This window comes from Galleria mellonella, unplaced genomic scaffold, assembly GCF_026898425.1.
Source record: "Galleria mellonella isolate WM207_F2 unplaced genomic scaffold, CSIRO_AGI_GalMel_v1 utg93, whole genome shotgun sequence".
In the NCBI taxonomy this organism is placed as follows: Eukaryota; Metazoa; Arthropoda; class Insecta; order Lepidoptera; family Pyralidae; genus Galleria; species Galleria mellonella.
The window spans coordinates 1,256,014-1,268,690 of NW_026442176.1; the positions used below are offsets into that span (position 1 = coordinate 1,256,014).

General features: G+C 32.6%; 1 long non-coding RNA gene across 1 annotated transcript in view; it reads right to left on the reverse strand.

Moving 5' to 3' along the window:
* Nucleotides 1-832: 832 nt before the first annotated feature.
* The window catches only part of LOC128202426 (uncharacterized), a 31,908-nt gene continuing 20,063 nt past the window's right edge, over nt 833-12,677 (reverse strand). The window contains exon 3 of the long non-coding RNA XR_008253771.1: nt 833-1,227. This is a non-coding gene — a long non-coding RNA (uncharacterized LOC128202426). The remainder of the gene's footprint in view (nt 1,228-12,677) is intronic.

A 12,677-nucleotide genomic window follows, 5' to 3' on the forward strand; every position in this document is an offset into this window, starting at 1 on the left:
AATTTCATGTGTTTGATGAAACACGTTCATGCAAAAGTCAACAAGCTGAGCCTACTTATGTAACATACTTATAGATACCCACGAGAAAGGAAGAGGTGCCTCATTCCATGCCAGGATCCCACGTATGTAAAGTAGTAAAAAAAAAGAACTAACATAATACTCATTTTAGTTCCTAAATCACTTTATAGTCCATTATTAGCTTTTAAGTAATACAAATTATGTAAAAAATTAAGATTGACTTGAATATTGAGTAGCTTTCAGATGTTATAAACTTTTTTTTAGTTTTATATATATATAATCCATGATTACATAGCTAACAAATACCAATAGACATATCTACCTGTTTTCATTTATTTTTTCTTTATAAATTCTTAACAAAACATTTATTTGTTTAAAATTTCACGACCAGAATTTTTTTCTCCATAATTACTAAAAACTAACCAATGTGGTTACGCTGTATAAGCTCTAAAAGCTGCAACATACAAACAGACGATATGCGTATGACATATTTTTGGAGTAACATACCAGATTAATAGAATTCCATGTTTTCTGAAGGAGAGCGGAAAGGTTTATAAGGCACTGCACACACTGGGCTATTTGTGGAAACGACTACATTATAATGGCCGCCACCAATCACTCAGTCAAGCTTTCTACATATGGCTTATGGTTCTATACATGTCGTCGTACTGTTACAAATACGATTTTTTTATTCTATTTGTCTTATTTTAATCTAAGACCGTATCTAGGTACTCATCCATTTATTCTTTGAGACATGAAAGTTCTACGTACTTTCAAGATTTTGCTTGACACGAAGACTGGATTATTGCGGCAGCAGTAAAATCATCTGTCAGCAATACTAAAAACTATTATTGAAATAACCAATATTAAAATTTCTAAATAATATTTGCAAAATAAAAGTTAAAAAGCAGCAACAAACAACTTTACAGGTGGCGAAATCAAAATGGTTGATTGGTGCCGTTTAGCCATTAATTAATTTATGTTAATATGAAACTCTTTAATAAAATTTATGAAAATCTCATCTAAAATTTATGATAGTGGTTATCATCGTCGACGGTCGGTTGATGTCGTCGGTGGTACGGTGTGCGGGCGCCCTTAGACAATACGATTTATTGACGCAACTAGTTCATTATACTTGACATACACACGACACGGGTTTGCTTACTTTTGATTTGCCAATAAACAATAACGGGATTGATGATTCAAAATCTGTAAATAACCATCAAAAATATTACGAACTGATATCACATGATGTGTCAATTTTTCTTGAGATATTTTAGATAATTATATGGTTATTTATTGGGTTTAATGTGAATCCATTACGCGAATTTAGCCTTTAGGTCGTTCTGCTTAAAGTCATGATTAACATAGTCATCTCAGCTTTGGCTAAAAGCGTAGAAATTTGCTGGTATTTTTACGGAGCGACTTCACTGTACCGAGGATTTGTGTATATTGTAAAGGCACGACCACATATTCCAAGAAGTCGTGGGTGGTCAATTCTTCAGATTCAAAACAGCTTTAGCATAGAGGTCTATTTGTGGCATCTATTGTATATTAAAGGTGTTTGTATATTTGATTTTTTTTTTCGTTTTAGTTTTGACAATAGTTGGTAGCATGGGCATGGCCAATTTTGACTGTTTTGCAGTTGATAGTCTGTCTGCTTGTTTGCTTGTCTTACGTTAATGTTATAATATACAAATGAATAAAGAGCCTCATTACTTAGTACTTTTACTACTATTGCAACTCTAAAAGACATCAGAGATCATAAAAAAATATATTTGACAAATAGCTTAGCTTTGTGCCGGTTTCAATTTCTAAACCTCTTAGTTACTAATTTGATTAACAATGTCCATTACATCATTAATAAAAATAAGGCCATTATCAACCGACTTCAAAAAGGAAGAGGTTCTCAATTCGGTTTTATTTTTTTATGTAAACGGATTTGGAAAATTCTTTTTTATCTGTAAGAGCATACTAACAGATTGGTAATTTAACTGATTTTGTTAGAATTAAATTTGTTTTTTTTTTTGTGGGATAAAATCTATAATTATGTTTTTTTCATTTTTCAGTTTCTTTTGCGTGTTATTTTATTTGATAACTGAACGTTCGTATGGTTGATTGATACATAATTTTTTTAAAAGTTGTGTGCGCCATGGAAATGTGCTTTACTTATGTTAGTATATATATGAAAGATAAATCACTATTTGGGAAACGCATAATCGATAACTCGTTTTTTTCTCTTCAAAGAAATAACAGGTTCAATTCACTATAACATTCGAAAAAAATCAGACTATTTCAGAACTTTCTTCATTCGGAAATAAATTAAAATTGATGATATTTGAGCAAAGATTTTTATTACTTCATAGTAATTTGTAAAGTACCTAACATGCAACTAACACTAAAAACATGCTTACTATGCAAATACAACATTGCTTATTTATTTTCAAAGATTGAAATAGAAATTATATAACAGTTAACATTATACATTCTAAAACTTCTCACGTGGCGTAGCATGGTTTCTTTAAAGGTTGTTTAATTAGATTCTAGTGCAAATCAGTGTCGTTGACAATCTTATTTATAGACAAGGATCGTAACTCTGTTCAACTAGATCGAGACAAAACATTGACCAGTCAATGTTTTATTTTGGAACTAATTTGTAATCACGTCAAATAGGTGCTAATATAAAGGTAAGATACCGTTTATGTGAAATATATTCAACGTGATCCCAATGCATTGCGTCTATTGTCATACTGCTGAATATCATTCAATATTCTGCCTCCATGTCTTTTACTCTCTAGTTTCTTATCAATATTAAAAGTTTCAAGTTGTCTCTACGAATAATTTAGTCGATGAAACTACTATTAGTAAAATAAACAGATAGCACTAAAATACATGCAATGTTATGTTTTATATACCTATAAGCTGCTGATCTCTACCTGATGAATAATTAAATGTCTTACGCAAAAAAACCGACTTCAATCGTGGCAAAACCAGTTATTAGTTAGTTTAGTTTTTAAATTAATTAAAAACTAAACTATTGGACCAATATTGGTAAAATTTTTGTGGGACCAATCAATTCAGATAAAAAAAAATTCTGTGGGACCAATTTGTAAGTATTTCAGATAAAAAATAATTTTATAAATTTGATTACAAGTGTCGGAATTATGAGATAACAAACATAGAAAATACAACCGAATTGAAACACTTATGGCTTTATCACAGTGTAAGATACAAATGGTGGACCACTGCTTTTGTCGTGACGCATTATTTTTTCCAGACATGTCCTTTGGATGACTGGTAGAATAGATATTTTTTATACTACGGTTTTACAGTCAATGCAAGTATAGATTGAACTGTTTTAACAGCCTAGACTACTAATACCTTGTACTTAAGTAATGTTAAACGATCCAGATAACACGTGCAATCACTTGAGAGCCGAAGCCATGTAAAGGGAATAAACTCCAACGAGAGGGCAGTTTAAAATAGCAAGCAATGTTATCGCTCTCGCCACCCTATTTCATTGATTAAAGTTCAATTAATACGAGAGTACCTACGGAATTCGCTTGTTTTCTTTCATGCGTTTAATCGTAAAGAAATAATATATCCGTAAGGATTTTATGTCACATTAAAATTATGGAGATTTGTTATGTTTGATATCTTACTAGTAGACTTTTTATTTTATTAGTACATTTCATTTTTATTGTTGAACATTTGTCATCCAATTATGGTATTACTTGCTTTGACTATTTTTTTATTACTATTGTATTATTACTGTACTTTTATACATAAAATCCAATGTTTTATACCCAAAATCATAGCAAATAAAATTATTATTATTACTAATCACTACTATTACTGCTTATTACCGTTACTGCTGTGTGATCCCGATATAGAATAGGCTACCCCTTCCTTTTCTATGGGTGTCTTAAAAGGCGACTAAGGTCACTTAATGGTCGAGAGATGAACTGCAGTGTCCCTCTTAAAACATCACCAAAAATCAAACTCCGATTGCCAACTCGTCTGCCTAGCGTAGTAACTACTGACAAAGCTCCGCTTTATGTGAAGGTTGATATAATAATAATAAACTGTAATTAAATCATTATAAATTTAGATTCATTTTTATCTTTTATATCCATGGGATTTCGTCATTTTCCAGGTCTATATTTATAAGAATAACAGAAGACATATCTAATGCTCAGCCAGTCCAGGATAGGCCACCCTCTTCTTGATAGAAAGAGAAACCAGGAAGTAGGTACATGTAAATTTTAATAGGACGGTCCAAGTGGTTATTAGGTAGTAAAAAAGAGCTAACGCCGCGTCTCCATCAAACAGATGTTTATACCAAAAATGTAGAGGTTGTAAGACATGAATATTCGTTAGTGTATACATCACAAAAACTATTTCTATGAAAATGTATGGCGCAATAAATACATGTTGTAAACAAAACATGTTTTGCGCGTGGCATGGTAACGAGAGCTTACAATTGGCATGTTAATAGAAATGTGATTTTCATAGGATTCTATAAACCAAACATTGACTTCGTATTCAAGAATATAAAAAAAATATTTTCAATCGAAGATGTTATTTTACCCTTTTTGTAAAATAAAAGAAATAAATGACGTGCCTGAACTACCTACACAAAGTATTCAAATATATAGTGCGATTCGTTAGCCAGTAAAATTATACTATAGTCAAATAACAAATCTAACGACTTTCATTTTTTTAAATTTATCAAAACATAAATCCTATACTTTGCATCCATAAACTTAGTTTGCTTATATGTAACACACAAACAAATATGCACATTGTGTATGTATGTGTGTATTTATACATACACTTGTAATGTACTTAAAAACATTTACTTATTCTTTTGCACATAATACTCATAAAATATGTATACAGGGCGGACTTAAAGCCTGATGACATTCTTTACCAGTCATCCTTTACATTAAATCATTACCTCTAGGCTATAAAAAGAGAACTCCCTTCTTTTTAATCGAATTAAAAAAAAGATGTTTTCAAATCGGAGGTATTTTTATGCTTGTTACCTCATAACGCTGTCAGTTATATACCGATTTGGATTTTTTTCTAAAAGAATACACTTACAGATTGATCCTGTAGAAATTTTATCAATATCGATTTAAATTTTTAGTTTTGAAATCAAAATATCTGGTTTAGCTATAATTGAACAAAATTTTTATTTATAAAACATAATCCTATTAAAGTCACATTTGTTAGTTATTATTTTTTTTTTATTTAACCGAACAACTTCCTCTTAATGTTTTTTATATATCCATCCATAACCTTATTTGCCTTTAGTCGTAACAAATTAATATAAATTTATATTTTAATAAAGCTCTACGTAACAGGCCTGCGTGTAACGTATAACACAAACAGATGTGTTTTTAAGCCTACGCTCGAGGACTACGCTTTAAGTACCTACGCTTATACCAGTGAAGAGCGCCTAGAAACAGTTATATAAACTATATAAATCTATATATTGGCGTTCTTTATTTATGTATCTATTCAATTATTTATTTTATGTTAATTTGTTTTTCTTATACCTGCAATTATATATATTTGCTCTAGTGTTAGGTACATATTTAATATATATGTAAAGGTTTGTATATAGTTAATAATTTCATTTATTAATTTGATAATAGGTACTTGTAATTATTTTCCTTAATGTTTTACTTTCTTTATTATACAATATTATCATACCTCATATTATACTCATCGTCGTTTATCCTAAGGTTGTCTTGAAAAGATTGCTTTCAGCAATAAAACCGCCTCACTGCTCTTCTACAACTGTATCGTTACATTTATTGTCTTGCTTATTCCCTATATTGTATAATGCAAATAAAGTATACTCATTTATTCATTAATAAATCGTACATCATACGTATTTCAATTGTAAAAATAATACAATGAAATACCCCATTAAAATGGGCGTTAGGCGCATTATGTGACTTTATCGTCACGATGTAATAAGGAAGCAAAATGTACCTATAAAAGATAGCAATGGATAAGGGCGTAGGTGTCATTTCTGTATCAGAGAAAGGGCAATGCTACTATACAAGTGATGAAACTATTCAATTGTCATTAAAGTGCAGAGTAGTAATAGATGAGCAGTGTTAATGAACTATGACATAGTACAATATGCTTTATTGTTATTGTGTATAACACTACCAGGATCCTGTGACTTCGACATTTTCAATTAAAATAAAAACCCTAAAATTGTTAATTCGAAATACAACCAGTACATGTATATGAATATATCAAATTTCTCCTTAATTCTGTTTCAAAGTTTGTTACGTATAAATTATTTGAATGAAATTTAGTGTACAGTTGGGCAATATAGTTTATTTATTTTTTGAAAAATTTAATTAACAATATATATAGACTTCTTTAATAAAGACTTGGGGGTCTAGCTCCCGGTTTAATTTTCCGTAGCCGCGAGTTCAATTTCCGCATAATACAAACATTTGAGACCATGAGTATGTCTGTTATACTGGTCTGAGTATTTTCTACGCATGTAATAAGTATGTATTTTTACTAAAAAATATATAAGTATATCTACCAGTTTTCCAGTAGCCATAATACAAACTTTACTTATTTTCAGACTAGATGGCGCTGTATTATATCATCATCATCATCATCATCATCATATTTGCCGTTAACTGTCTACTGCTAAATATAAACCTCCCCCATAAGAGGGGTTCACTTCATCCCTCGAACATTAAGTTCCTTTAGGCGCCCCTTACGACACCTACAGGAATGGATGTGGTGACCAATTCTCGACGTATTATGTATTCATTATGATTACATACTTTTTCCATGTTTAAGAAGGAAAAGTTGCGCTATTAAGCTAGTTCTAAATAAGGAGGACATTTCCTAAATTACCAAACGTGCTAATATGTACGACAACGAACCATTCAACTATCGTTTGACATTAACCCACGTGGACCGAAGTATTTGATCATGTTCTCAATAATGTCGAAGGCATTTCTGTACCGATAAATAAATTTCTCGAATTTTCCAAAGTTCATCGCTCTCGATGTTCAAACCACCATACTAGAATTTGGAAGACGAATACGAAATACTTTTGCGATCTGTTTTCTTATTGACAATGATGAATAGTCTTCGGCTAAGACTGATCATTCATATTAAGTACCTAGTTATTTATTAAATATTAGTTGCTTCGTCTTTACGAGGCTGTAATAATTTGTGACATTTTTTTATTCAAATTATATTTTTGATCTTTACGATTTTTTTAGTGGGTGATAATGTAATGATAACCCCACCCGCGCTATCGGTATACACCGGCAGGGCACCAGGGAAGGATAATAGGTGAAGATGAAGCAGGTCAGTTAGCCCATCGTGACGAATTCAACAAGAATTGTTCACGATGGTTTCCAGGGGGAACCACGTGGAGGTCGACCTAATAGGGTATATTGTTAGCAGTTGGGGCTATCAAACTCCATTGCTAACAATCCCTTTCCTCCCTGATTTTTACAGTTGGAATATTAAACTTAGGCCCGAACGAAAGCTATGAATTTCCATAAAGATATTATAATAGACACAAGGTCAATAAAATAGAGGCTTTACTAAATAAATAATTATAACTAAAAATAAGTATGGTTAAATTATAGACAAACTTAGAAAACGCCTAGTTAAACTATTATTTTTACTATACTATATACATTGTGACATGATGCAGTTTTACTATCTTACACTAAAAAAAGAACAAGTGATTTATTTTTTGCAGTCGAACACCCAATAATCATGTACTATCTTACATTAAAATATTTAAATCCGTAAATATTTTTGACAGCTTATCCTGTGATATACAGATGATGGCCCTTACATTTTCGAACTTAATCAAGTTATGTATTCACTGAAACAGATAAGGGTATATTTGATTCACGATATGCAAGAAATTTAATTAAATACTTTGTGATCAAATAGACATTTCCTATTAATTTAAATATAATAGCGATAAATATTAAAGTATATTCACCCCGTTACATAGATACGGATTCAAAACTTAATAATCATTTAAAGTTTCATGACCTTTGAGGCAATAAATTCAGTTACTAATATTGGAGTTTATTTATAGAAATTGAACAAAACGGGATAATTTGTAAACATTTGTAGTATGTTTTTAAGCAAATGTTTAGATACATTAAGTAATGCAACTTTCACGTGTTTACCTTCCATAAACTAATAAGACTTAGTAGGTATCAGGTGGTATATATTGATATCACACCGTGCAATCATGAAAATTGCACGATGCAGAACGTTGGCGTACCCATTAATACCATAAAAATGGATTCTAAGCCACGTGTGTCCATCGACTTCCTACAGCACGTTAATAACTTGCACCACACTTTTTAGAGGGGCTTCACAATTCGTAAGCCTTCGTCTTGCCAGTAATCGATACCTAGAACAACGTACCCATCCACTTGAAATTCCTAATACTTCGGACTATGTCTATCACTTTTGGCACCAAAACCATAGGCAAAATTGCGAGCATACTCATAAATTTACAAAATAAAACATCTTATTAGATTAATGGCTTTGCTATATCATTATTACAATAAATAAATCCATCATAACATTAAAATATAGGTAATTAGAACGGAATAGGTGAATTTATTCATTATAGCCACAGATAAGTGCTCCATCAATATCAATCGGTTTGTTTGTTTATACTGTTCCTATTTCGAGTGTCGTTTGACGCGATTACTTATTCAAATTTTAAACGATTCCACGATTTTGGATTATTTTTGGATGCATATAATAACAATTTGCTCGAGTTTGGTAGTTATCCAGAATTAGATTGGATATGGACACTTAAACGAGCGTAGGTATGTAAACGGAGATTTCCATGAATTATGCACAGATTCTGTTGAAATGTGGTAATCGTACTTCTCTCTCTTTCTACTAATAATTGAATTAAATTAATAGAGGAATTATTCAATATGATGCCTGCGGCCACTTTCTATCATCGTACAGCTCACCATCGACAGGGAGTTCACCCTCATACCTTACAACCTAAATGGTCGCGTACAACGCAGTTTCATAGATGTTTTCTCCCACGAACACTCAGGTTATGGAATGAGGTCCCTGCCGAGGTTTTCCCAAGAGACTACAGCATGGGGTTCTTCAAAAGGGGGGTAAAGAGGTTTCTTCAGGGTCGGCAAAGCACGCGTAATGCCTCTGGTATTGCAGGCGTTCATAGGCTACGGTAACCGCTTACCATCAGGTGGGCCGTATGCTTGTTTACCACCTCAGTGGTATAAAAAAAATATATGATTGTATAAAAATATAATAGATATAAAAAATATATTCACCAGTATGATTTTTTTTTAATACTAATAATTGTCTACTAACTAAACTCGGTTGAGCCCGTATCTCAGAGAATTTGGATGTCTGTTACGCAATCAACCTTTAACTAGTTGGATTAAGATAGAAGTCAGTAGTTGTGACGTTGGTAATCCTAATCATTATATAAATGGAGAATATCACTTTTCACCAGATGGATCGTCAGCTTGTTTACCATTCAAGCTGCGGTAAAGGATCAGAGCTTCGTATCATCATAATCATACCGTATCAACTGTTAACTGAAAATAAACCCTCCTCTACGGAGGGGGGAGGGGGGGGGGGGTAGTTGCCAGTAGTTGCCACGTTTAATAGGCGGGTTGGCAACCACAGTTAAACTTTGGTGATGTTTTAAGAAGGACATTGCTGTCCATCCCTTGACCATTAAGTTGCCTTAATCATCTCTTCCAACGCCAACGAAAAAGGAAGAAGAGACCCATTCTAAATTCACATGCTTATTATATTTTGTACAAAAGTCGTCCGCATAAGTATTTCAGTTACTGCTATAAAGCAACCGTGGAATATGGCACTGAAATTAGGGGATATGGAGGCATAACACCATAGTCCTCTTGAGTGGCAGTGTATAAAACACGCCATGGGTATCACAGAATATTCTTTGACGTCCATAGTTCACCATTTTAAGTTTCATGAAAAACAACTTTTTGTACCAATTGTTACGTGCAAAACCGCTGATTATATAGGTACCCATTAAACAATTCTTCGTATAGAAACTCGCTAATATAAATGATTATACATAAATATTATTTCCGTCATTTATCTTTTGTCTTACCGAGACATAGTTACATCAGGCAGATCAAGGAAGGAGTTGGTGTCGTGTCGTATCAAGAGGTGAAGAGACTCCCTGAAAATCGTAGTGAGTGGCAAGAGCTCCACCGACAGATACGATAGATAGATCTTTTGGTATTACTGGAATATTTTATATATTAAACGTCCAATAGAATGTATGGAAATATAAAATTTATTATTTAATTTCAATTTTATACAATTAAAGACAACATTTAGCCTGTGACGTCGTACGTGGTTGTAAGTGGTTTAATTTTGTCGTATCTCAAGGTTAATAAACAAGTAGACGTCACATGTCAAAAATATTCACTGTTAAATTTTGCAAGTTTTTGACAGTTTATGAGCTTCATATATAATATATTGTCGTCATCATAACATGATACGTATTATGGATTATATAACACTACTAGTAGCGATGTCACATATTGCCTGGCATAGAATGGGCCACCGTTCCGTGGGTGTCGTAAAAAGAAACTAAGGATACTTAGTGGTCTAAGGATGGGGACCAGTGTCCCCCCTCTTAAAATAACATATCACCAAAGGTTAACTGTAATGTCCAAGCGTGGCAGCTATTGGTAAATCTCTTCTTATGAGGAAAGCCAATAGCAATGGATAGTATTTTTTTATGAGTAAAAATGGAACATTAGCGAGGTACCAATGAAGGATGACAGGTGAGAATGAAAAAGCAGATCAGTTAGCCCATGGTGATGAATACACCTGGGATTCAGCACGATGGTTTCCCCAAGAGGAACAATGTAGAGGTCGACCTGAGAGAGTATATTGCTATTAATGGGGCTATTAGACCCCATTACTAACAATCCCTTCCCCCCCCCGCAGTGAATAGTTTTTTTTTAATGGGTAATAATAGTATGGTAACCCCGCCTGCGCAATTGTTATACACTGGGGGGGAGGGCACCAGAGAGGGATAATAGGTGAGAATGAAACAGGTCAGTTAGCCCACCGTGACGAAGCTAACAATAAATCAATCACGATGGTTACGAGGGGGAACCACGAGGAGGTCGACCTGAGAGGGTATATTGCTATCAACGGGGCTATTAGACCTCATTACTGACAACCCCCTTCCCCCCCTGCAGAGGATAGTTAACGTCCCATATAATAATATTAATAAAATAGGGTTGCATGTAAAGAAAACTCACAAATAAAAATTGCCAACTAAGGTTGGGGCTAACTGAAAGCAGGCAACCTAGGTACACTATACCGTTTATATCTGTAACTTTAATACTAGGCTGTGACATTACACAATTGACAACCAGTTGGTATTTGATATTTCCGCAGCCTAATAGAATACTATCTCTATTGCATAGGTAAGTTTAAATAATGAGGTTTAAATTTACTAATTCGCTGATTCAATCGGTCACACCATTTTATTATCTACATATGAACAGGAAGATTAGTACTGATGCTTATTTATAACCGAAAGCAATAAAAATCGTTTACGTTAATAACCACGAAGTCGTTAATATTAGAAAAATAATATTTAATTACTGATATCAAACACTTCGAGTGGTTAATTAAAAACACCAATGGACATATATTCCACAAAACTGAAATAAACAGAAAGATAGCGCCAGCAATAATTTTTACATATAGGTAATAAATTAGTAATAAAGTTAAAACTGTACATTAAATATTTTGGGAAATGTAGTCTATAAGTACACATTATATGCGATACTGAACTGAAAACGAAGGTTTATTTGTGTTCACATGTGTATAACTACAAGGCCTGTATGTGTGTGATATTTTTTTGTAGTATAGGAAGTAAACGAGCATTCGGCTTACCCGATGTTAATTGATTACCGTCGTCAATAGGCATTCACAACATCGGAAATAATGCAGGTCTGCTACCGGCATTTAAAAAAAGAATATGCTCTTTTCTTAAAAATTTCAATGTCGTATTTGTTCGGAAATACTGCTACTGGGAGTTGATTCTATACTTTGATTGTGCGTGAAGATAAATTTTTACAGTGCAATGACCTAAAATATACTATGAAATTCTCTATAAGTTTAAAAAATACCCGGAAATATGTTACAGCTTTACGTTTGTATAAATAATATTGTAAATAAATAATACCAGTACTCAAAATATTTTTGAAGTACAGGAAATTAATTTAAAGGCGTCCTACTTTTAATTTGTTTACCCTTAATAATAATTAAACAGGTATACATTCAAACAATGTTTCTGAATTCCTTTACATTACTTGTTATTGAAGAAACTGAAGTATTATTTTAGCGAAGTTTCTTTATAGGTAAAAATACATAATAGAACCTGTGGGTAATTGTACTAAATGATATTCTACTTAGATTGATACAGAGTAGATACAGGATAATACCACTACTAAATAATACTGGTAAAAAAGAAATCTATTGTACCGCTACTCCACTACCAACTAGCAAACCTGCCAAGTCTCTCAGGTCATCTATAAATAGTGAATACAATACATCAGAAAAAT